Below are 25058 nucleotides of genomic sequence, written 5' to 3' on the forward strand. Positions count from 1 at the left end.
GCCCTTCATAAGTATACAAGAATTGAGATCATACCATGCATACTTTCAGACCACAATGCTATGAAGCTTGAAATCAACCACAGGAAAAAGTCTGGAAAACCTCCAAAAGCATGGAGGTTAAAGAACACCCTACTAAAGAATGAATGGATCAACCAGGCAGTTAGAGAAGAAATTTAAAAATATATTGGGCACCTGGGTGGCTTGGTCAGTTAAGCATCCGACTTCGGCTCAGGTCATGATCTCACGGTCCGTGAGTTCGAGCCCCGCGTCGGGCTCTGTGCTGACAGCTCAGAGCCTGGAGCCTGCTTCCGATTCTGTGTCTCCCTCTCTCTCTGACCCTCCCCCATTCATGCTCTGTCTCTCTCTGTCTCAAAAATAAATAAATGTTAAAAAAAAAATTAAAAAAAAAATATTGAAACAAATGAAAATGAAAATACAACAATCCAAACGCTTTGGGATGCAGTGAAGGCAGTCCTGAGAGGAAAATACATTGCAATCCAGGCCTATCTCAAGAAGCAAGAAAAATCCCAAATACAAACTCTAACAGCACACCTAAAGGAAATAGAAGCAGAACAGCAAAGACAGCCTAAATCCAGCAGAAGAAGAGAAATAATAAAGATCAGAGCAGAAATAAAAAATATAGAATCTAAAAAAACTGTAGAGCAGATCAATGAAACCAAGAGTTGGTTTTTTCAAAAAATAAACAAAATTGATAAACCTCTAGCCAGGCTTCTCAAAAAGAAAAGGGAGATGACCCAAACAGATAAAATCATGAATGAAAATGGGATTATTACAACCAATACCTCAGAGATACAAGCAATTATCAGGGAATACTATGAAAAATTATATGCCAACAAACTGGACAACCTGGAAGAAATGGACAAATTCCTAAACACCCACACACTTCAAAAACTCAATCAGGAGGAAATAGAAAGCTTGAACAGACCCATAACCAGCAAAGAAATTCAATCAGTTATCAAAAATCTCCCAGCAAATAAGAGTCCAGGACCAGATGGCTTCCCAGGAGAGTTCTACCAGATATTTAAAGCAGAGATAATACCTATCTTTCTCCAGCTATTCCAAAAAATACAAAGGGAAGGAAAACTTCCAGACTCATTCTATGAAGCCAGTATTACTTTGATTCCTAAACCAGACAGAACCCAGTAAAAAAAGAGAACTACAGGCCAATATCCCTGATGAATATGGATGCAAAAATTCTCAATAAGATACTAGCAAATCGAATTCAACAGCATATAAAAAGAATTATTCACCATGATCAAGTGGGATTCATTCCTGGGATGCAGGGCTGGTTCAACATTCGCAAATCGATCAACGTGATACATCACGTGAATAAAAGAAAAGCACCATATGATCCTGTCAATCGATGCAGAAAAAGCATTTGACAAAACCAGCATCCTTTCTTAATAAAAACCCTCGAGAAAGTCAGGATAGAAGGAACATACTTAAACATCATAAAAGCCATTTATGAAAAGCCCACAGCTAACATCATCCTCAATGGGGAAAAACTGAGAGCTTTTTCCCTGAGATCAGGAACACGACAGGGATGTCCATTCTCACTGCTGTTGTTTAACATACTGTTGGAAGTGCTAGCATCAGCAATCAGACAACAAAAGGAAATCAAAGGCATCAAAATTGGCAAAGATGAAGTCAAGCTTTCACTTTTTTGCAGATGACCTGATATTGTACATGGAAAATCCGATAGACTCCACCAAAAATCTGCTAGAACTGATATATGAATTTAGCAAAGTTGCAGGATACAAAATCAATGTACAGAAATCAGTTGCATTCTTATACACTAACAATGAAGCAACAGAAAGACTAATAAAGAAACTGATCCCATTCACAATTGCACCAATAAGCATAAAATACCTAGGGATAAATCTAACCAAAGATGTAAAAGATCTGTATGCTGAAAACTATAGAAAGCTTATGAAGGAAATTGAAGAAGATATAAAGAAATGGAAAAACATTCCGTGCTCATGGGTTGGAAGAATAAATATTGTCAAAATGTCAATACTACCCAAAGCTATCTACACATTCAATGCAATCCCAATCAAAATTGCACCAGCATTCTTCCTGGAGCTAGAACAAGCAATCCTAAAATTCATATGGAACCACAAAAGGCCCCGAATAGCCAAAATAATTTTGAAGAAGAAGACCAAAGCAGGAGGCATCACAATCCCAGACTTTAGTCTCTACTACAAAGCTGTCATCATCAAGACAGCATGGTATTGGCACAAAAACAGACACATAGACCAATGGAATAGAATAGAAGCCCCAGAACTAGACCCACAAACGTATGGCCAACTCATCTTTGACAAAGCAGGAAAGAACATCCAATGGAAAAAAGACTGTCTCTTTAACAAATGGTGCTGGGAGAACTGGACAGCAACATGCAGAAGGTTGAAACTAGACCACTTTCTCACACCATTCACAAAAATAAACTCAAAATGGATAAAGGACCTGAATGTGAGACAGGAAACCATCAAAACCCTAGAGGAGGAAGCAGGAAAAGACCTCTCTGACCTCAGCCGTAGCAATTTCTTACTTGACACACCCCCAAAGGCAAGGGAATTAAAAGCAAAAATGAACTACTGGGACCTTATGAAGATAAAAAGCTCCTGCACAACAAAGGAACAACCAACAAAACTAAAAGGCAACCAACGGAATGGGAAAAGATATTTGCAAATGACATATCGGACAAATGGCTAGTATCCAAGATCTATAAAGAGCTCACCAAACTCCACGCCCGAAAAACAAATAACCCAGTGAAGAAATGGGCAGAAAACATGAATAGACACTTCTCTAAAGAAGACATCCGGATGGCCAACAGGCACATGAAAAGATGCTCATTGTCGCTCCTCATCAGGGACATACAAATCAAAACCACACTCAGATATCACCTCACGCCAGTCAGAGTGGCCAAAATGAACAAATCAGGAGACTATAGATGCTGGAGAGGATGTGGAGAAACGGGAACCCTCTTGCACTGTTGGTGGGAATGCAAACTGGTGCAGCCAGTCTGGAAAACAGTGTGGAGGTTCCTCAAAAAATTAAAAACAGACCTACCCTATGACCCAGCAATAACACTGCTAGGAATTTACCCAAGGGATACAGGAGTACTGATGCATAGGGGCACTTGTACCCCAATGTTTATAGTAGCACTCTCAACAATAGCCAAATTGTGGAAAGAGCCTAAATGTCCATCAACTGATGAATGGATAAAGAAATTGTGGTTTATATACACAATGGAGTACTACGTGGCAATGAGAAAGAATGAAATATGGCCCTTTGTAGCAACGTGGATGGAACTGGAGAGTGTGATGCTAAGTGAAGTAAGCCATACAGAGAAAGACAGACACCATATGGTTTCACTCTTATGTGGATCCTGAGAAACTTAACAGAAACCAATGGGGGAGGGGAAGGAAAAAAAAAAAAGAGGTTAGAGTGGGAGAGAGCCAAAGCCTAAGAGACTCTTAAAAATTGAGAATAAACTGAGGGTTGATGGGGGGTGGGAGATGGGTATTGAGGAGGGCACCTTTTGGGATGAGCACTGGGTGTTGTATGGAAACCAATTTGACAATAAATTTCATATATTGAAAAACAAAAGAAGAGATTATATAGAATGTAGAATAGCAGTTAGCTATAAAACAATGCAAATACGAGTTTATAGAACAAGTTTTTATATTAATACCTATAAAAATACCTAGCATAAAAAAGGTGATCAGTAAAAATACACAAATGAATAAATGAGAGCTAATCATTGATACTAAGTAAGAACTTCTTGTCTAGGAGTGCCTGGCTGGCTCAGTCGGAGGAGCATGTGACTTTTGATCTCAGGGTTGTGAGTTTGAGCCCAACGGTGGGTGTAGAGATTACTACAAAAAATAAATAAATAAAAAAAAAGAACTTATTGCCTACTACTAGCTGTGTAACTATTCTGTAACATTTTTAAACGATGACAGGAGTTCAAAGTCAAAACAAATAGTTTTCATAGACTATAACACTGGAACTTTTATTTGTTGATTCTGCATGTGTTATGAATAATACTGTGATGGTTGCTTCTACATGTCAACTTTACTGGGCCATAGAGTACCGAAATATTTGGTCAAACATTCTGGGTGTATCTGTAAGGGTGACATTTTAATTGGACAAGGATGACCTTTCTCATCCCTTCTATTCAATAAAGTACTGGGAGTCCTAGCCAGATCATTCAGTCAAGAAAAAGAAATAAAATACATCAAAATTGGAAGGAAGAAGTAAAACTGTCTCTATTTGCAGATAACATGATATTATATATAGAAAACCCTCCCAGTGCCTGTGTAGCTCAGTTGGTTAAGCATCTGACTCTTGACTTCAGCTCAGGTCATGATCTCATGATCTCATGGTTCTTGGGATTGAGCCCCACCTCGGCTAGTTTGGGATTTTCTGTCTCCCCCTCTCTCCCACCCCTGCTCATGCATGCACATGCACTGGGGCTCTCTCTTTCAAAATAAATATATAAACATTTAAAAGAAATAGAAGAAAACCCTGAAGACTTCAGCCCAAACTGTTAGAACTAATAAACAAATTCAGTAAAGCTGCAAGATACAAAATCAATATACAAAAATCAGTTGCATTTCTATACACTAACAACCACCTATTAGAAAGAGAAATTAAAAACAATCCCATTTGGGGCGCCTGGGTGGCTCAGTCGGTTAAGCGTCCGACTTCGGCTCAGGTCACTGTCTCACGGTACGTGAGTTTGAGCCCCGCGTCAGGCTCTGGGCTGATGGCTCAGAGCCTGGAGCCTGCTTCCAATTCTGCGTCTCCCTCTCTCTCTGCCCCTCCCCCGTTCATGCTCTGTCTCTCTCTGTCTCAAAAATAAATAAACGTTAAAAAACAAACAAACAAACAAACAAAAAACAATCCCATTTGTAATTGTAACAAAAATAATAAAATACTAGTAATAAATTTTACCAAGGAGGTGAAAAACCTATACAATGAAAAGTATAAGACATTGATGAAAGAAACTGAAGACACAAATTAATGAATACATATTTCATGGTCACAGACTAGAAGAATTAATATTTTTAAAATGTCCATACTCTTTGAAGCAATGTAGATTCAGATTCAAGGTAGTTCCTATCAAAATTCTAATGGTATCTTTAACAGAAGTAGAATAAACAATCCTCAAATTTGTATGGAAACACAAAATAACTCAATCAGCCAAATAAATTTTGGAAAAGAATAACAAAGCTGGAGGTACCATGCATTCTGATTTCATATTGTTTCACAAAGCTATAGTAATCAACACAATATGGAATTGGTATAGACACATAAATCAATGAATCAGAATACAGAGCATAGAAATAAGCCCATAAATAGTCAACTAGTTAATGACAAAAGAGGCAAGAATATACAATGGATAAAGAATAGTCACTTCAATAAATGGTGTTGGAAAAATTATACAGTTACACACGAAAGAAACTGGATCCCTATCTTAAAGCACACACAAAAATCAACTCTAATTGGATTAAAATTTGAATATAAGAACTGAAACCATCAAATTCCTAGAAGAAAACATAGGCGGTAAGTTTCTTGACATTAGTCTTAGTAATGACTTTTTGGATTTGACACCAAAAGCAAAGGCAACAAATTAAAAAATAAACAAGAGGAACCATCAAGCTAAAAAACTTCTGCTTAGCAAAGGAAACAGTTAACAAAATGAAAAGGCAATGTATGGAATTTTCTTTAAAAAGAAAATAGTTGCAAATCATCTCTCTGATAAGGGGCTAATATCCAAAATATATAAAGAACTCATACAATTCAGTAGGAAAAAACCGATTTAAAAAATTACAGAGAAACTGAATAGAAATTTTTTCCAAAGAAGACATCCAAATGGCCAACAGGTATATGAAATGATATTCAACATCATTCATAGTGAGGGAAATGTGAATCAAAACCACAATGAAATATCATCTCATACCTGTTAGAATAGCTATCACCAAAAAGACAATAATAAGAAATAATAAGCACTGGTGAGGTCGTGGAAAAAAGGGACCCTTGTGCACTGTTGGTGGGAAGGGAAATTGGTACAGCCACTTTGGAAACTAGTATGGAGATTCCTCTACGAAAAATAGTATGGCAATTCCTCAATAAATTATAAATAGAACTACTCATATAAATACTACTATGAACTACTAAATACAATATGAACTACTAGTAATAAAAATAGAACTAGATCCAGTATTTCACTTCTGGGTAAATATCCGAAGAACCTGAAATCACTATCTCAGAAATATATCTGCACCTTCATGTACTGAAGCATTATTTATAATAGACAAGGCATGGAAATGACCTTAGTATCTATCAATGGATGAATAAAGAAATTGTAACATATATACAATGGAATATTATTTAGCCATAAAAAAGGGAGAACCTACCAATTGTGGCAGCATAGATGGACTTTGAGGGCATTATGCTGAGATAAGCCAAACAATGACAAATACTTTATGATTTCACTTATAAGTGGAATCCAAAAAACCCAAACCCACAGAGAACATATTGGTGGTTGCCAGAGATGGGGGGTGGTGATGCGGAGTAGGGGAATGGGTAAAGGTGGTCAAAAGATAAAAACGTCCAGTTGTAAGATAAATATGTTTAGGGGATGTAATGTACAGCATTGTGCCTACAGTTAACAATACCGTATTGTATATTTCAAAGTTGTTAAAAGAGTAAATCTTAACAGTTCTTATCATAAGACAAAAAAATTATAACTGTTTGAAGTAATTAGTGTTAACAAACTTATTGTGGCAATCATTTGGCTATATATATGTGTATATATATATATATATATATATATATATATATATAATCATTATGTTGTACATCTTGGACTAATACAATGCCTATATGTCTCAGTAAAACTGAAAAAACACCTTGCCTTAAAAAATTTTGAATTGGTAGATTGGGTGAGTCTCACCCCTGGGAGGGCAATCAGCTGAAGGCCAGAAAAGAACAAAAAAGCTGACCCTCCCTTGAGTAAGAGGGAAATCCTCCTCCCTGACTTCCTTCAATCCGGGACATTAGTATTTTCTAGCCTTCAAACTTAAACTGAAAATCAGTTCCTCATGGTTCTTAATGCTGCTGGCCATCATCTCTACTGAGTCTCCAGTTTGCTGACTGTAGCTCCTGGGACTTGTCAACCTCTATAATTGCATGTACCAATTTCTCCCCCATCCCAATTAATTAATTAATGTAGTTAGTTTTAATTTAAATTCCAGTTAGTTAACATACAGTGTAATGTTATTTTCAGGTGCACAAGTTTGTGATTCAACACTTCCATACAAGCCAAGTTCTTATAATTAGGTGTATATGTGTATATATATATATATATATATATATATATATATATACACACATTCATATATACATGTATTCTGTTTTTCTGGAGAACCCTAACACAGATACTGACTAGAAACATTTCATTTTATGGTCCTATAATCATATTTTTAAAAAACATGATCTGCTCTAGGGGCACTTGGGTAGCTCAATCAGTTAAGTGTCCGATTTCAGCTCAGGTCATGATCTTGCAGTTTGTGGCTTCAAGCCCCACGTCAGGCTCTGTGCTGACAGCTCAGAGCCTGGAGTCCACTTTGGGTTCTGCATCTCCCTCTCTGCCCCTCCCCTGCTCATGCTCTTTCTCTTTCTCTCTCTCTCTCTAAAATAAATAAATATTTAAAAAAATTAAAAAAAACATAATCTGCTCTAAAGTTTTTCCATTCTGTGTTTGTATTTAATTTTATATTCCTACTAAAGAAAAAAAATGGATGGAATGTTTTTGTTTATACATATACATATTTTCTTTGTGGAAATTTGAGGTCCTAGTCCATGCTTATTTGTTGATTTTCTCTTAGAAGAGTTGATTTTTATGTCTTATGTTTCTCTTAGTTATATATTTTACTGTTACCTACTTCCCTAGGAGGTAATGATGAGGGATGAAATATCTGAGATACGCTCTTAACACCCCTTAGTACATGGTACACATAAAACTATTCAATGACATTATTATTTAAAATATTTACAGAGTCAAATTGTAGGGTTAATTTCATTATTAAATATTGGGAATATAATAAGGAAATATTCCACAAAATCAAGACTTCTTTAAATAGATTCTTACAGTGAAGTCTACAATGGAATCACACAAGGAAATTTTGCAAGTCTACAATTCTATGAAGACAAAGCACTTGTGTTAAGCAAATATAGAATAAAATTTTATATCATTGAGAACTGATCATGTAGTTCTTTTCCAGTTCTAGTGTGTGATTTTCTCATTAAAATCAACTTATTGTATGGCCAACTAATCTTTAGCAAAGCAGGAAAGAATATCCAATGGAATAAAGACAGTCTCTCCAGCAAGTGGTGCTGGAAAAACTGGATAGCGACATGCAGAAAAAATGAACCTGGACTACGTTCTTACACCATACGCAAAAATTAACTCAAAATGGATGAAAGACCTAATTTGATGACAGGAAGCCATCAAAATCCTCTAAGAGAAAGCAGGCAAAAACCTCTTTGATCTTGGCCGCAGCAACTTCTTACTCAACATGTCTCCGGAGGCAAGGGAAACAAAAGCCAAAATGAACTATTGGGACCTCATCAAAATAAAAAGCTTCTGCACAGTGAAGGAAACAATGACCAAAACTAAAAGGCAATTGACAGAATGGGAGAAGATATTTGCAAACGACATATCAGATAAAAGGTTAGTATCCAAAATTTATAAAGAACTTACCAAACTCAACACCCAAAAAACAAATAATCCAGTGAAGAAATAGGCAGAAGACATGAATAGACACTTCTCCAACGAAGACATCCAGATGGCCAACTGACATATGAAAAATGCTCAACATCACTCATCATCAGGGAAATACAAATCAAAACCACAATGAGATACCACCTCACACCTGTCAGAATGGCTAACATTAACAACTCGGGCAACAACAGACGTGGGTGAGGATGTGGAGAGAGAGGATCTCTTTTGCATTGTTGGTGGGAATGCAAGCTGTTGCAGCCACTCTGGAAAACAGTAGGGAGGTTCCTCAAAACACTAAAAACAGAACTACCCTATGACCCAGCAACTGCACTACTAGGTATTTATCCAAGGGATATAGGTATGCTGTTTTGAAGGGGCACATGCACCCCCATGTTTATAGCAGCACTATCAACAAGAGCCAAAGTATGGAAAGAGCCCAAATGTCCATAGATGGATGAATGGATAAAGATGTGGTATACACACACACACACACACAATGGAGTATTGCTTGGCAATCAAAAAGAATGAAATCTTGCCACTTGCAACTATGTGGATGGAACTAGAGAATATTATGCTAAGTGAAATTAGTCAGAAAGACAAAAGTCATAGGACTTCACTCATATGAGGACTTTAAGATACAGAACAGATGAACACAAGAGAAAGGAAGCAAAAATAATATAAAAACAGGGAGGGGGACAAAACATAAGAGATTCTTAAATATGGAGAACAAACAGGGTTACTGGAGGGGTTGTGGGAGGGGGGCTGGGCTAAATGGGTAAGGGGCATTAAAGAATCTACTCCTGAAATCATTGTTAGACTATATGCTAACGTGGATGTAAATGAAAAAAAAATTAAATTAAAAAAATCAATTTATCAAGTAGACGGCGTTATTATTCCATTTCTTTACAGAATCAACAATTACCTTCTAGAGAGGTTTATACTGGGACATTTGATACTTGATTCTTTGCTTTCTTCATAAAAACTGATTATAAAATAGTATAAACTTCCAAAGAGGAATAAAAAGACCTCCCCCCCCCAAGGGGCATCAGTTAGAGCCATTGGGTTAATCCTTTCCGTGAAAATAGGCATTTTATACTAATTTTATTTGAGAGCAATTATAATAATGTGTCACTATCTTGTATCTTGAGAATGGAGGCCACGTTTGATTCTTCTGTATATCTCCAGAATCAAACAGTGTCTGATATATATTTGGAGTACATAAATGGTTGTTCAATTAATGCACAAATTAGGTATAGATACCTACATTGATCTTATATTTTCCACTATAATATCCATGAATTCTAAGAATATATTGTTTTTTTAAATTTCCATACAAATGTATAATATCTTGTATGTATGCACTTGCAACAATAAGGGGGGAAAGATGGCAGTTTTGTGTTTGTTTGGTCTGCTTCTCCCCTAGGCTGCAAACCCCCCTGGAACAGACACTTCTGTCTTTGTTACTAATGCATGCCCAAGTCACAAATCAGTGCCTGGGCTATATTAGGTAATCAATAAATATTTGTTGAATGAATGAATAAGAGGCAATTTGAAATCAGTGGTATTCCTTACCACTGTGGCTCATTTTGTAGAACATACCTGAGAGATTAAAAATAAATAAATAAATAAAAGGCTTGCTGAGTGGCAATGAAAGTACAGATGAGGTTGGAGAGGAGGAACACAACCACATGGTTAGTAGTGCTTTCTTTAAGAATACACCCAGGTGAAACAAAAAAAGCACCTAGGTGGGGTGTCTGGGTGGCTCATTTGGCTAAGTGGTGGACGCTTGTTATCAGCTCAGGTCATGATCTCACCATTGGTGAGGATGAGCCCCACATCTGGCTCTTCACTGGCAGTGTGGAGTCTGCTTGGGATTCTCTCTCTGCCCTTCTGTTCGCTCTCTCTCTCTCAAAATGAATAAATCAACATTAAAAAATACTTATGAATGCACCTAAACCTTTTGTTTCCTGTGAGAGAAAAGAGAAATCTGAATTTACCCAGCAGGAAGGGAATTAGCAGGCCAGGTAAAAGGGAGTGAGCAAATCCAGGATGTCAGTGAAGAGATCACTGACACTGTCCATATTGGGATCCAGACAGGGCAGAAAGAATGTGTTTTTAAAACTAAGCTGAAAGTTTATGAAATGGGAGAGAATAAAGGGAATGAGGAACAAATGCAAAAACAGTGGAAGATCGAGAGGTAGAAAGACTCGCTGAGATTTTGGAGGTGCTGTTCTGCTGGCAGAAAAATCTGAACCTGACCACGAATAGGAGAGAAGTGAAGTCACTGAAACTAGTAAGGTCTAGGAACTGAGTGAGGAGGCTATCAGAAGTGTCAACATCATGGATGTTGAGCCACAGAGGATAGCTGCCATCCAAATAAAGCCTTATGATACTAAATATACCAATGATACCACAAAAGCACCGTATTTAATGCACAATCACATCAGGACAGTATTCATGTAAATTGTTCAAAGAAACCATGCATGTGATTAACTCAAAACCGTTGCACTTACATTCATGAGTAACATTTTAAAATATTAAAATGCTCAGCGCAGTGTCTCCCTGTTCTCCCTGTGTCACTCAGGCTCCTTAAAACCTAGAACAGAGCTCGAGCTCCACCCCGCCCCGCCCCCGCCCCCTAGCCCCTCCACAGTCCCGGGCCCCTTTCCCTCGGACCACAAAAATCCTTTAACGGATCCTCACCCCTCTCCCAACTCCTGGGTAATGGACGGACCTTCCAGTTCCAGCCCAGAGCTCCAGAGCTGCTAGGCCAGGAGTGATGAAACTATGAAATTAGATTGTGGTGATGGTTGCCTAACACCATGAATATACTATAAACCATGTAGATACTCACTTTCAAAAGGTGAATGTTATAGCATATGAATTGTATCTCAAGAGTTATTTTATGAATGTTTGAAAAAAACAGGTAAAAAATAAAAAATCCTGTGGTTTTTTTCTCATGAAATATATTCACATATCACAGCAATATATTAAACTATATTAAATATACATTTAAAAAAAGAGATAGTTTTAAAAATGGCTTCAAGACAGCGTGGAGCTGCTCTGGGCCTCGTGCCTCACGCAGGCACAGATGGCACGTTGAACACGGCGCCCCGCCCACCACCCCTCCCTCGCCTTCGTGACCACGCCCCTTCACGTAACGGATTCGCGTAACGGATTCAAACCCCCACCTCCGGAGTAACGGACTTCATTCCAGCCGCATCTCGGAGACTGCCGCCAGGCCTGCCTGGTCGGCTACTCTGAAAAAGCGCCGGAGACCCGCCGCCACCGCCTTCCGCCTCGCCGCCCTCGTTTCTGAGCCGCCTTCGCCTTCGCCTTGGTGCCAGCGCCGCCAGCCATGGCCACCGCGCCGTCCTCTCAAGTGCGCCAGAACTACCACCCCGAATGCGAGGCCGCCATCAACAGCCAGATCAACCTGGAGCTCTACGCCTCCTACGTGTACCTGTCGATGGCTTTCTATTTCGACCGTGACGACGTGGCCCTGGAGAATTTCTCCAAGTTCTTCCTGCGCCAGTCCCACGAGGAGAGCCAGCATGCCGAGAAGCTGATGCAGCTGCAGAACCAGCGTGGGGGCCGCATCCGCCTCCGCGACATCATGAAGCCTGACCGCGACAACTGGGAGAACGGCCTCAACGCCATGGAGTGCGCCTTTCACCTGGAGAAGAGCCTGAACCAGAGCCTGCTCGACCTGCACCAGCTGGCCACCGACAAGAACGACGCCCATCTGTGCAGCTTCCTGGAGACCAACTACCTGCACGAGCAAGTCAAGGTCATCAAAGAGCTGGGGGGCTACATCACCAACCTGAGCAAGATGGGGGCCCCGGAAACCGGCATGGCAGAGTACCTCTTTGACAAGCTCACCCTGGGCAACAGCGACAAGCACTGAGTTGGGACTGCCTTCCCATAGCCACAGGGTGCATGGTGACTTCCTCTGGTCACCATGCCGGGCATGCATTTTGCAGTATTGCTTTTGCAAAACGTTCCAGTTTCTTCTTCCAGTTTTCCATAAATAAATAAAGTTATTTTGTTTCAATAAAGTTATTTGGTTCCTAAAGAAATAAAGGTCCTCTGGGTGATTTGTGTGTGGAAATTTCTCACCTTTCCAGGAGTCGCTCCACCCACCCATGCCCCATCCACACACAGCTCAGGATCTCCCAAGGTGGAGGGAGAAGGTGGGAGGTGGATGGGACCCTGGAAAACACAAAAATCAATCTTCTCCTTATAAATGCTGAAGGTATATGGGGGTGGGGTGGAGTGAGGTGGGATGGATGGAGCTCTGGTGAATATGGGAGCCTGTGCCATGATAAAAGTATAAAAACATGACCTGACAGTCACAGTTGGGGTTGCCTCTGGAGAAAGCAGAGGGAATGGGATTGGGGAGGGATTAAAATAAAGGGTTGGTAAATTTTACTAGAAAATCTTTAGTTTACTAATATAAGCAAATATTAATGTTTGTTAACATTTAAAAAAATTTTTTTACACTTATTTTTTTGAGAGACATAGAGCACAGGTTGGGGAGGGGCAGAGAGAGGAGACACAGAATCCTAAGCAGGCTCCAGGCTCTGAGCTGTCAGCACAGAGCCTGACACAGGTCTGGAACTCACAAACCGTGAGGTGATGACCTGAGCCGAAATCAGACGCTTAACCAACTCAGCCACCCAGGCACCACTAGTATTTGTTGACAGTAACTGGGGAGCAAGGTGGAGACCCCAGAAGCCAGCGTGGCAGAGTATCTCTTCAACAACCTACCCAGGGCAACGGTGATAAACTGAGCCTTAGACTGGCTTTCCCATAGACAGGGGAGTGAGTTCGTAGGTCACCAAACTGGACATGCTTATTGCCCTTACAAAACATCCAAATATATTTTTTCCTTCAATTGTGCCCTTCCGTTAAAGTAACATGGTACCCCCCCCCCCCAAAAAAAATCAAAATTACCTTATTAGAAGGGCTGAAGAATGCCTGGACAAGACTGAAGCTCAAATTTGTGATATTGAATATGAAGTAGAATAAACCCCCTTGAAAGTTAAGCCAGTGAATCTGGCTGCGTTGAAGAACGTGGGGGAGTTGAAGCTGGGAGTCCAGTCAGGAGATATTGCAGCCAGGCCAATGAAAGACATTGGTATCTGAACTGGAGCAGAGGCTCATGAAATGGAGACCAATTCTAGTTGGATTTGGATAAATCAATAGGATCTGCTCATGGATCAAAGGTGAAGAATGAGAAATGAGGAAAATAACATAGATTCTGATATTTGGACTTGAACACCTGGGTAGACAGTAGTGCTATTTATTAATTTGGGGACTTTTGCTGGAGGCATATCTGACATGGAAAGGTGGGAAAGCATATCATGTAAAATCTGAGATGCCCATTTTTTTTTAGAATATAATTTATTGTCAAATTGTTTCCATACAACACCCAGTGCTCATCCCAAAAACTGCCTCCCTCAATGCCCATCACCCACTTTCCCCTATCCCCCACCCCCATCTACCCTTAGTTTGTTCTCAGTCCTTAAGAGTCTCTTATGTTTGCCTCCCTCCCTCTCTATAACTTTTTTTTCCCTTCCCCTCTCCCATGGTCTTCTGTTAAGTTTCTCAAGATCCACATGTGAGTGAAAACATATGGTATCTCTCTTTCTCTGCCTGACTTATTTCACTTAGCATAATACCCTCCAGTTCCATCCATGTTGCTGCAAATGGCAGGATTTCATTCTTTCTCATTGTCAAGTAGTAGTCCATTGTATATATAAACCACATCTTCTTTATCCATCCATCATTTGATGGATATTTAGGCTCTTTCCATAATTTGGCTATTGTTGAAAGTGCTGCTATAAACATGGGGGTACATGTGCCCCTATGCATCAGCACTCGTATGTCCTTTGGGTAGATTCCTACTTTTTTTTCTTCTTTTTTAAATATAATTCATTGAGATGCCTATTAGATATCCAAACAGAACTGTTATGCAGGTAGCTGGTAAAAAATAAACCTCAGACGTGAAGTCAAGCTTAGAAATATACACATGGGGGGCGCCTGGGTGGCTCAGTCGGTTAAGCGTCTGACTTCAGCTCAGGTCATGATCTTGCAGTCCGTGAGTTCATGCCCCGCGTCGGGCTCTGTGCTGACCGCTCAGAGTCTGGAGCCTGTTTTGGATTCTGTGTCTCCGGCTCTCTCTGACCCTCCCCCATTCATGCTCTGTCTCTGTCTCAAAAATAAATAAACGTTAAAAAAAATTAAAAAAAAAAGAAATATACACATGGGAAGCACTATGACTGAGTAAATTCACCAGAAATAATGTAGAGACAGTATGGTACAGCCAGCCCCAAACCCAGGGGATCTAATATTTAGAGAAGGATTTGAGGTGTTTGAACACCCAGACAGCTGCTGTCCCCACCTTAACCATTATCTTATTCCAAACTGTGGGGTCTAAGCTTAGGAATCCCCGGGCTTACACCAATGGGTTAACAAGGTACAAAGAAATACAAAGTCAACAAAATGCTTACACCCGAGTTTGGGTAAACCAGATTGGCACTCCAAGAATAGGGGGGTGCAAAGACACCCTGAGAATAGGGAGGTGTTGCATCCACATGACTCCTGAAACAGAATGCTACGGGCACCAGTGACAGTCACAACAAAGTTTATTGCCATGAGAGGCAAGGCAAACTGATCGATCGGGACTGACACTCTTTTTTTTTTTTTTAAATTTTTTTTTTCAACGTTTTTTATTTATTTTTGGGACAGAGAGAGACAGAGAATGAACGGGGAAGTGGCAGAGAGAGAGGGAGACACAGAATCGGAAACAGGCTCCAGGCTCCGAGCCATCAGCCCAGAGCCTGACGCAGGGCTCGAACTCACGGACCGCGAGATCGTGACCTGGCTGAAGTCGGACGCTTAACCGACTGCGCCACCCAGGCGCCCCCGGGTACAGAGTTTTTATAGCCGACCACATCGTCTTATTATCACCTGGAAACAGAACAAAGGAATAGTTCCCAGGTGGAAACAGTTCAAACAGGCCCTTGCCCCAATCCAATCAAGAGCTAATCCATCCCTTGATTGATAGGATAAGGCTGTTATCTCTTAACCTATAGTGTTAAAACAAAGCTGTTATTTCTTAAGGCTACAGGTTAGCCCTACCCTTACATTTCCCCCTTTTCTTGTCCGTGAATCAATCCCTTGAATCATCATTAGGAACTAAGGGGACATAATTTGACCTAATCATCATAATTTTTATTTCACGAACTCGCCTCTTGACCCAAACTAAGTCTCCTAGTTGAAAGGGGTGGGGAAGAACAGGAGGATGGGCGAAGACTTCTTTCAAGGCCTTAGTTATTTCCTTTTGTACAAGATGCAGGGCAATGAATGAAGCCAACAAGTGGTCCTGTTCTAGCTCTTCCTTTATGTTGTTCTCCTAGCCTTGGCAAGATAGGTGGAGGTCTGCCAAATAAAATTTCGTAAGGGGACAATCCCTTGATAAATAGAGTACAACGCGCTTGCAAAAGGGCAAAAGGCAGAACATCAACCCAATTTTCGCCAGTCTCAAGGGACAATTTGGTTAAGGTCTCCTTTAGCGTCTGATTCATCCTTTCTACTTGACCCGAGCTCTGGGGTCTATATGCGCAATGTAATCTCCAATCCATTCCCAATGCTCTGGCTAGACCCTGCGATACCTGTGCCGTGAAGGCCGGGCCATTTTCCGATCCTATGCTCAGAGGCAGCCCAAATCGAGGGATTAGTTCATTTAATAACTTTTTAACTGTCACCGGAGCCGTTTCTGATTTAGTGGGGAACGCCTCAACCCATCCAGAGAAGGTGTCCACAAAAACGAGCAGATATTTGTATCTGTATTTCCCTGGCTTAGTTTCAGTAAAATCTACTTCCCAAAAGCCACCCGGTTCAGTTCCTCTGTGTCTTTTAGCTTCTGAAACCTTATTTGCACCCTGATTTACTTGGGCGCAACTTACACATCTTTCAACCATCTCCTCAATCTCTTTTCCCAGTGTTATGCCCGAAGTTCTGAAACCTCCCACAAAAGACCACCAGAGTCGTAAGTCAAAGCCAAGCGGCAAGGGTCGTTTATTGCAGGTTCGAACCTGGACCTCTGCGCCCCCGTTGCCGGTGACGCCAAGAGGCCCTGAGAGAGGTTTTCACACCCCTTTTATAGACAGGTACAAACAAGTCATGGGAAACCAGGAATTTTCCACAGTTACAGAGCTGCGATTGGTTGGTGTTTAAAGTTGGACACTTAACAGTATTCGATTGGTTCCTGCCTTTAGGTCAGACCACAACCGGGGGTACGGGTATCACAATGATTGATCAGGAATACACGGATGTGCCAGGCAACAATGATTGATCAGGAATACATGGGCGCGCCAAGCAATTGTACAGAAGTGGAACAAGCTGGTTAAGCTTGGTTAGGTTTCAGTTTCCCGTAACTTAAGCTTTTAAGTTTCAATTTTCTCAGGCCTCTCACCAGCCCTTGCACCCTGAACTTTTTCCACACCAATTTCGCCATCTTTGTTTTTCCCAGATGAGTCCCTTGGTGGAGCAGATGCACCATGCATCACCCAAGTGCCGCGGGTAAGAGTATCTTTCCTTCAGGATCCTGAAACCACTTTCGTCCTGGTACCATACTTCCTCCTTTTCTTGAAATCCACTCCAAGTCTTTAGGAGTGCAATTGGGCTCCGGTGGAAGCAGGGGATCCATCAAGATCGGTAGTGCCAAAGCACTTTTACTTTCAGTTAGGGCAGCTTCCCGGGCTGCCGTGTCAGCCAGGTAGTTTCCGACTGCCTCTAGGGAGTTGCCTTTTTGATGTCCCAGGCAGTGAACGATCGCGAGTCTCGCAGGTTCCCAGATAGCTGTTAGAAGGTCTAGAATTTCGGCTTTATTTTTGACGTCCTTGTCCTCCGCTGTGAGGAGGCCACGCTCTTGATAGATGGACCCGTGCACATGCGCAGTTGCAAAGGCATAGTGGCTGTCCGTATGAATATCAACTGACTCGTTTTTACTGAGTTTGAGGGCTGTAGTTAGCGCGATGTGCTCTGCGCGCTGGGCTGAGGTTCCCAGGGGAAGGGTCATGTTGCCATAGAACCTCGCGGTCTGTGTAACGGCAGTACCGGCATACCTTTGCCCTTGAAACACAAAACTACTGCCATCTGAAAACATGTTGATATCAGGATCCTGTAGGGGAATGTCCGTGAGATTGGAGTGGAGGGACGAAACTGTGGCTAAGGTCTCTGGGCAAGAATGTAGAGGGGGACCTAGTCCTTCGGGCAGCAAAGTAGCTGGGTTTAAGGCTGCGGGGGCACAAAAACGTATCTGGGGCTGGTGTAGCAGCAATGCCTGATACTGAGTAATCCGAGCATTTGATAGCCACCGTTCTGGGGGAGCCCGCAGTAAGGCCTCCACTTCGTGGGGCCCTGTAACAGACAACGTCTGTCCCAGGGTTAGTTTATCTGCGTCTTTGACTAGTAACGTGGTGACAGCAATCTGTCGAACGCATGTGGGCCACCCAGAAGCAACTGGGTCTAGCCTTTTGGATCAATAGGCCACTGGTCAGTGCCAAGGTCCCAGGCGCTGAGTCAGAACTCCCTTGACTACCCCCCTTTCTCGGCTACAAACAAACAGAATGGCTTAGTGGGATCTGGCAGGGCCAAGGCCGATGGGGTCATGAGAGCCTCTCGTAAAGCTTGGAAGCCTTTAGTTTGAGTCTCCCCCCATGTGAAGGACTCCGGAGACCCCCTTGAGAGTGGCATACAAAGGGGCTGCCAGTTCAGCAAAGCCAGGTATCCATAGTCTGCAGTAGCCTGCTGCCCCCAGGAACTCGCGAACTTGTTTGAGTTTTAGGCTGAAGAATATCGAGTCTTTGTTCATCGAGATAGCGTTTACCTTTTTTAATGTTGTAACCTAAATAAATGACAGCAGTGCGACAGATCTGTGTTTTTTTGGCTGATACTCGGTATCCCAGTTTTTGCAGAAGACTCAGGAGTTCCTTGGTGGCACTCAGGCATTCTGAATAAGAGGGGGCTGCCAGCAAGATATCATCAACATACTCCAACAGAGATACCTGCGGTTTGGAGATTCGAAATGGTTCTAAATCCTGGTGCAGGGCTTCATTAAGAAGAGTAGGGGAGTTTTTGAATCCCTGGGGGAGTCGCGTCCAGGTGAGCTGTCCAGCTTTTCCCTCTTCAGGATCGGTCCATTCAAATGCAAACAGTGGCTGGCTCTGTGGGGCCAGCGGGATGGCAAAGAAGGCATCTTTTAAGTCCAGAACTGTATAATACACCTGAGAAGGGGGAAGCAGACTAAGGAGAGTATACGGGTTGGGTACAGTGGGATGAATATCCATTACTCTGGCGTTTACTGCTCTCAGGTCTCGAACTGGCTGAAAATCAGATGAGTTAGACTTTTGGACAGGGAGAAGTGGAGTATTCCATGGCGACTTGCATGGGGTCAGAATGCCTGAGTCGTGCAAATGCTTGATGTCAACAGCGATTCCCCGCCTAGCCTCCCGGGACATAGGGTATTGTTTCAGTCTTACCAGAAGCGTGGACGCCTTAAGTTCCACAATTATCGGGGCTTGATGAATCGCTATTCCAGGTAGATTGGTCTCGGCCCATACCTGGAAAGTCTGCCTGGAGACTTTTAAGGAGGGGATCGACTGTGTGAACATTTTCATTGGGCACCGGGGTTAAGTAGGCCTTCTTCCCCAAGTGGCACAGTCACCATTACTATTGTTGGGCCATCCTGGCCGACTTTAACATGCATACCCCATTCAGTCAATCTCAAAGAAGCAGTTAGTTTATGTAATAGGTCTCTACCCAGTAATCCAGGGTAGGGGCATTCAGGCATGATTAGGAAAGAATGTGTAACAGTTTCACGGCCTAAATCTACTTGTCGTCATTCAGTGGTCCATTTACAAGTTTGGGACCCAGTTGCTCCTTGCACCAGGGTTGCTCCTCACCTGGTGGGGCCAGGATCTTGTTTTAGAACTAAAAAGGTTGCCCCAGTGTCCACCAAGAAAGTCTTAGGCTGGCCCCCTATATTAACAGTAACCAATGGCTCAGAAGGGGCCACCAAGCCACAGCCCCATCAGTCGGGATCAACTTTCATTATAGACGCCTAGGGTGGATGAGTTTTACGCTGGGCTAAGTTGGGGCAATCCTTTTTCCAGTGTCCCTCTTGCTTGCAATTTTTTCCTAGTGGCACTCTAACCTTTTGTCTTTTTTCTTTTTCCCAGACTAGAATTCTTTGGGCGTTTGGGGTCCCTGTCCCTTGCGGGCATCCAGGACGGCCGCTACCACCCTAGTCAATTTTTTTGTCTGTCTCTCTTCCTGAGAATCCCTATTATTAATAACTTTTTGGGCTATTTCAACTAGCTCAGATAAATTTTTCCCTTCAAACCCATCTAATCTTTGCAATTTCTTCCGAATATCTGGGGCTGCCTGTGAGACAAAGGCCAGGTTTAATGCCCTTCTATTTTCAGGTGCCTCAGAGTCAATAGGGGTAAAGGTACAGTACGCTTCCATGAACCTTTCTAAGAAGGCTGAGGGGCTCTCCTCGGTCCCCTGAACTACTTCAGTTACCTTAGACATGTTTGTGGGCCAGCGGGTGGCCACTCGGAGACCTCCCAGTAGAGTCTGGCGAAATAGGGTCAATGATCACCTACCGTGAGGAGTGTGTGGATCCCAATCTTCAGGGTGCGAGGAAGGAAAGACTTCCTTGAGTAAGGCAGGATCCTTGGTGGGATGCCTGTTTGGCCCCATCAGCAATTTCCGGGCCTCGTGACAGATCTTACCCCATTCCTCGGTAGTGAAGAGAACCTGCAAGAGCTGCTGGCAGTCATCCCAGGTTGGCTGATGGGTCACAAATATAGTTTCAAGGAGAGAAATTAATGCTTGGGGTTTTCCTGAGAACGGGGGGTTTTGAAGCTTCCAATTATAAAGGTCGCTAGTGGAAAAGGGTACATAAATCGTAAAGGGTCGGACATCACCCTGCAGGGGTGGCTGTGGCCGAAGGGGTAAGGGAGGGGTATGGAAGGAGATTCCTGACTGGGTGTGAGATGGGCTCAGGGGAGTGTCCCGACTTGGGCTTGCCTCCTGGTCTGAAGCATCCAGACCGTATTCTCTGGGTGAGAACTATAGGGCCATTTACAAGTTTCTTCTTCCTCCAGTGCAGATGGTAAAGGGGGCGGCCGCTTAGTCCCATCAATATTCCTATCAAGTGGATAGCCTTTAAGTGGCAAAACCTGTGCTTCAGGGAGGTGAGGGGGAAGGAAAGGTTTTAGCCAACCTGGAGGGTTTTCGATGAGGGTTCTCCATGCCTCAATGTATGGGATTTGATCTTCATGCCTAGAATAGACAATAGCATGAACCTTATGTACAGAGTAAGGTTAAAGGACCCCTGCCGAGGCCATTCAACCTGATAGCTGGTCCATTCCACCTCGCAGAGAGTTCGAAGGACTGGCTTGACATGGAAGCCGAGAATTAAGGCAGCTCTCCCATAGTCCTGGAAATGGGTTAGTATGAGACCCAGAGGGGTGGGGGTACTCTGATTTTGACCCATGACAAAGATAGGCAAAACCGAGAAGGACGCACAGACAGTCAACGGAAAGAAAACAATTAAGACAAAACCAAGAAGGACACACAGACAATCAATGGAAAGAAAGTAATTAAGACACGAAGAGAACACAAGTTCGAGATCTTGAGGCCAGTAGGCCGCGGCAGCCACATGAAAATAGGATTCTTTCTAACAAAAACCAAACCAAATGGGATCCACTGGCATCCCGGTATGAACCCTAACTCTGGGTCTATAGCCGCGCCCGGCAGACCCTTCTTGAGTCATTCAAATGGCGCACCCCAATCCTTGCCTCTCCCAATCCCAAGCCTCTTTCCACAGGTCAGTAGAGCAACCAGAGGAAAGGGCCCTGTTTCAGACCTTTAACTTTCCCGGCCCATACACCAAATGTTGCATCCATACGACTCCTGAAACAGAATGCTACGGGCACTAGTGACAGTCACAACAAAGTTTATTGCAATGAGAGGCAAAGCAAACCGATCAATCGGGACATTCTTGACCAGAGTGCGGTCTCGGACAGCCGGGGTACAGAGTTTTTATAGCCGACCACAGCGTCTTATTATCACCTGGGAACAGAACAAACGAATAGTTCCCAGGTGGAAACAGTTCAAACAGGCCCTTGCCCCAATCCAATCAAGAGCTAATCCATCGCTTGATTGATAGGATAAGGCTGTTATCTCTTAACCTATAGTGTTAAAACAAAGCTGTTATTTCTTAAGGCTACAGGTTAGCCCTACCCTTACAGGAGGCACAAAGGTGCCAGGAATAGGGAGGTGCAAAGGCACCACAAAATAGGGAGGGAGTGCTGAGCCCCCCAAATAGAGAGAGGCAAAGGCCTGAAATAGAAACGGCACAAAGGTGACCAACACATAGGAATAACAAGATTAGATATTCAGAGTGAAAGCACCCCAAATTTAGTACTATAGCAGAAAGCTGCTTTCATAGGAGAATAGGGTCAGGGCAGGTAAATTGGTGAATTAGACTATGGACCGCTGCGTTGCAGGCAAAGCAGCCCAGAGCGGAGATGGTTAACAAAAGAAAAGGTGCCTTATTAACCCTGAGGTTTTCCCCCCTATCTGTCTCATCCGCTAGGCTAGCAAAGATAAACAGGCACAGTGCCTCCTGTCTGCTGTTAACAACCATCTACCCATCTGCCCAGCGCCAGGATTTTGTTTTATATTAACCCAAACCCCAAACACTGTATATCTTCAAAACCCTCTTTTCCCCCCTCACATCCACAAGTTAATGTTCCTAGTTCCTTTGTCTCTTTGTACACGCCCATCATGTTTGCAAGCCTTCTGATCCGAATAAATATGGGGCAAGGACCCTTATTCGGGGCTCTTTTCTTTTTCCAGGACATTAGCCATCTCTTGTTTCAATCCTGCGTCCGCTCTTTTGCTAGACAAAAGAGAACTTTAGACTTAGTGTCTAAGACACCAGACTGTAATGGCCACTTATGTGCACTCCCTGTGTATCCTCAAATCAGCCTGTTCCTGATCTCATTGTGGCCTCTGGTTTCTCCCATTAGGATGTGGTAAAGATTTAGCCTTTTTTTTTTTTTTTTATCTTCATGGCTATGTGTAAAAAGAAATTATGTCCCAGTTAAACAAAATTTCCAAAGGAAATAATAGACATGTATTTGTATGATTTCTTTATGTTCCCCTTTCAAAACTCTCTTTCTTAGTCCATTCTCTACTTAACCAGAAGAAATAATCAACCCCTAATGTAACCCCTAATACTTATCCACATGAGAAAAATACTCAAAATATTTTGTTTCTTCTTTGCTATGTGTGGGCTATAAAGATAAAAATTTATAGACTTTGTATCTTACATTCAAAGACACATGGGTAGTTTTTTAAAGCCAGCAGATGGCTTTGAAGCATTTAGTAAGATATAAACAAGTTTAGGTAAGCAAGAAATACACTCCACATTTCCCCATGGCTATGCTTCAACACTTCCTCAAAAATCAGGATTATGGTTCTTTGAGCTCACTTTACAGGAAATGCTATTGACCCTTTACTCTGCTTAGTCAAATTTAGTCTTTTTACTTTATTTTCTTCTCTGCCTGCTTTGAGGACCTCTTCTCTTTCTGATTTGTCTCAGATCTTATAGGTGTGTGTGTGTGTGTGTGTGCGCGCGCACGTGTGTATGTTGATATTCTGTTACATATGGTTAATCTAACATATATAAGAGGACTACAAAGAGAAGGCAATTTTTAGTCTCAAAGTTAAATCCATCAGTTTTTCTCCTTTTTTGAATAACCTGTGATATAAGTGCATGCTATATGTGAGGTGCTATTTCACATGCTTTTCAGACTGTGTTGTCACATCAACCTTGTATAGTATGGATCCTCCCTACTTTACATATGAGAAATTGGGTTCTGAGTCATGTCATTTTCTGAGATAGCATAGCTGATAAGTGATTGGGCTAGAATCATCTGGTTTCAAAAGGAGATAAACTCTGCATATTTTTTGCTCTGCTGTCATCTCAATTCCTTGAGCTATGTGATCCACATTACATAGGTGATTTCATTTAAGCAGTAGTACTCTGAGATAAATCTCTTTATCCCTGTCTTATTAAAAAATGACAGGTTTATGGGTGGTGTTTACACATCCCTTCCAGATGTTCAGTCCCAGAGTCCCAGTCTCTGTTGCACCCAGCCCTGAATGGCTTATTTTACGCTTGGTGTTCACTAAATGCACAGGTCCCTATCCTTATATGTATCACAAATTGGCTGCACTCTCTACTTTTAGGTCACAGTCAGGTTTCTTGAAAGAGTCACCGGTACTTTCTGACTTCCCTGAAAAAATTGCTTTGTTTGCATTAAATTTTAGAAGAAGTAATACATTTGCGAGATTCAGAAATCAAAACATGTGAAGAGATTTATGATGAATCATTCATTCTGTCACTGTCCCCAGGCTCTCAAATATTTCTATCCAATGGGTGTTTGTGTAGAGAGATAAACCCTTGGAGTTCCCTACTCTGCCAGTGACCTTGATATCACCCAATTTGATTATTTTAATATATTTACAGACTTGTGCAACCATCACCATAATCTAATTTTAGAACAATTCATCACTACCCTGAGCCTCATTACAGTCACTCTGCAAAACCACCTCCAGCCCCTGGCAAACACTGATCTATAAATTTGCCTTTTCTAGACATTTAATATATATGGAAGTATACAATATGTATTCTTTTTTTGCCTGGTTTCTTTCACTGGGCACAATGATTTTGAGGTTCATCCATGTTGCAACATATATTGGCACTTCATCCTTTTATTTATTGTTGAATAATATTCTACTGTATGAATATACCACTTCTGTTTATTTACCAGCTGACCGACATTGGAGTTATTTCTATTTTTAGGTTGTTTGGATTATTGCTGCTATGAACATATAAATTTAAAAGAATGTTTTCATTTCTCCTGGACAGATACTTCAGGGGTGATATTGCTGTGGCATGTGGTAAGCACATATTCAACTTCATAAGACACTGCTAATCTGTTTTCTGAAGTGTCTGCATCATTTTATATTTCCATCAGCAATATGTGAGGGCCCAATTTCTCTACATAAAGATGTAATACATGAAAATGCCTTTTTATTTTTAATTATAGTCATCCTAGTGGGCATGAGTGGCACCTCACTGTGATTTTGA

At 41.9% G+C, this 25058-nt stretch overlaps 1 protein-coding gene and 1 pseudogene across 1 annotated transcript in view; one reads left to right on the top strand and one right to left on the bottom strand.

The window, feature by feature from the left end:
- Nucleotides 1–25058, bottom strand: part of PRRG1 (proline rich and Gla domain 1) — a 316191-nt gene that overhangs the window by 237170 nt on the left and 53963 nt on the right. The window lies entirely within an intron of this gene.
- On the top strand, nucleotides 11980–12882 carry LOC145713516 (ferritin heavy chain pseudogene; annotated as a pseudogene).

The sequence above is a fragment of the Panthera onca genome, chromosome X (assembly GCF_046562875.1).
Source record: "Panthera onca isolate mPanOnc1 chromosome X, mPanOnc1 haplotype 2, whole genome shotgun sequence".
Taxonomy (NCBI): Eukaryota; Metazoa; Chordata; class Mammalia; order Carnivora; family Felidae; genus Panthera; species Panthera onca.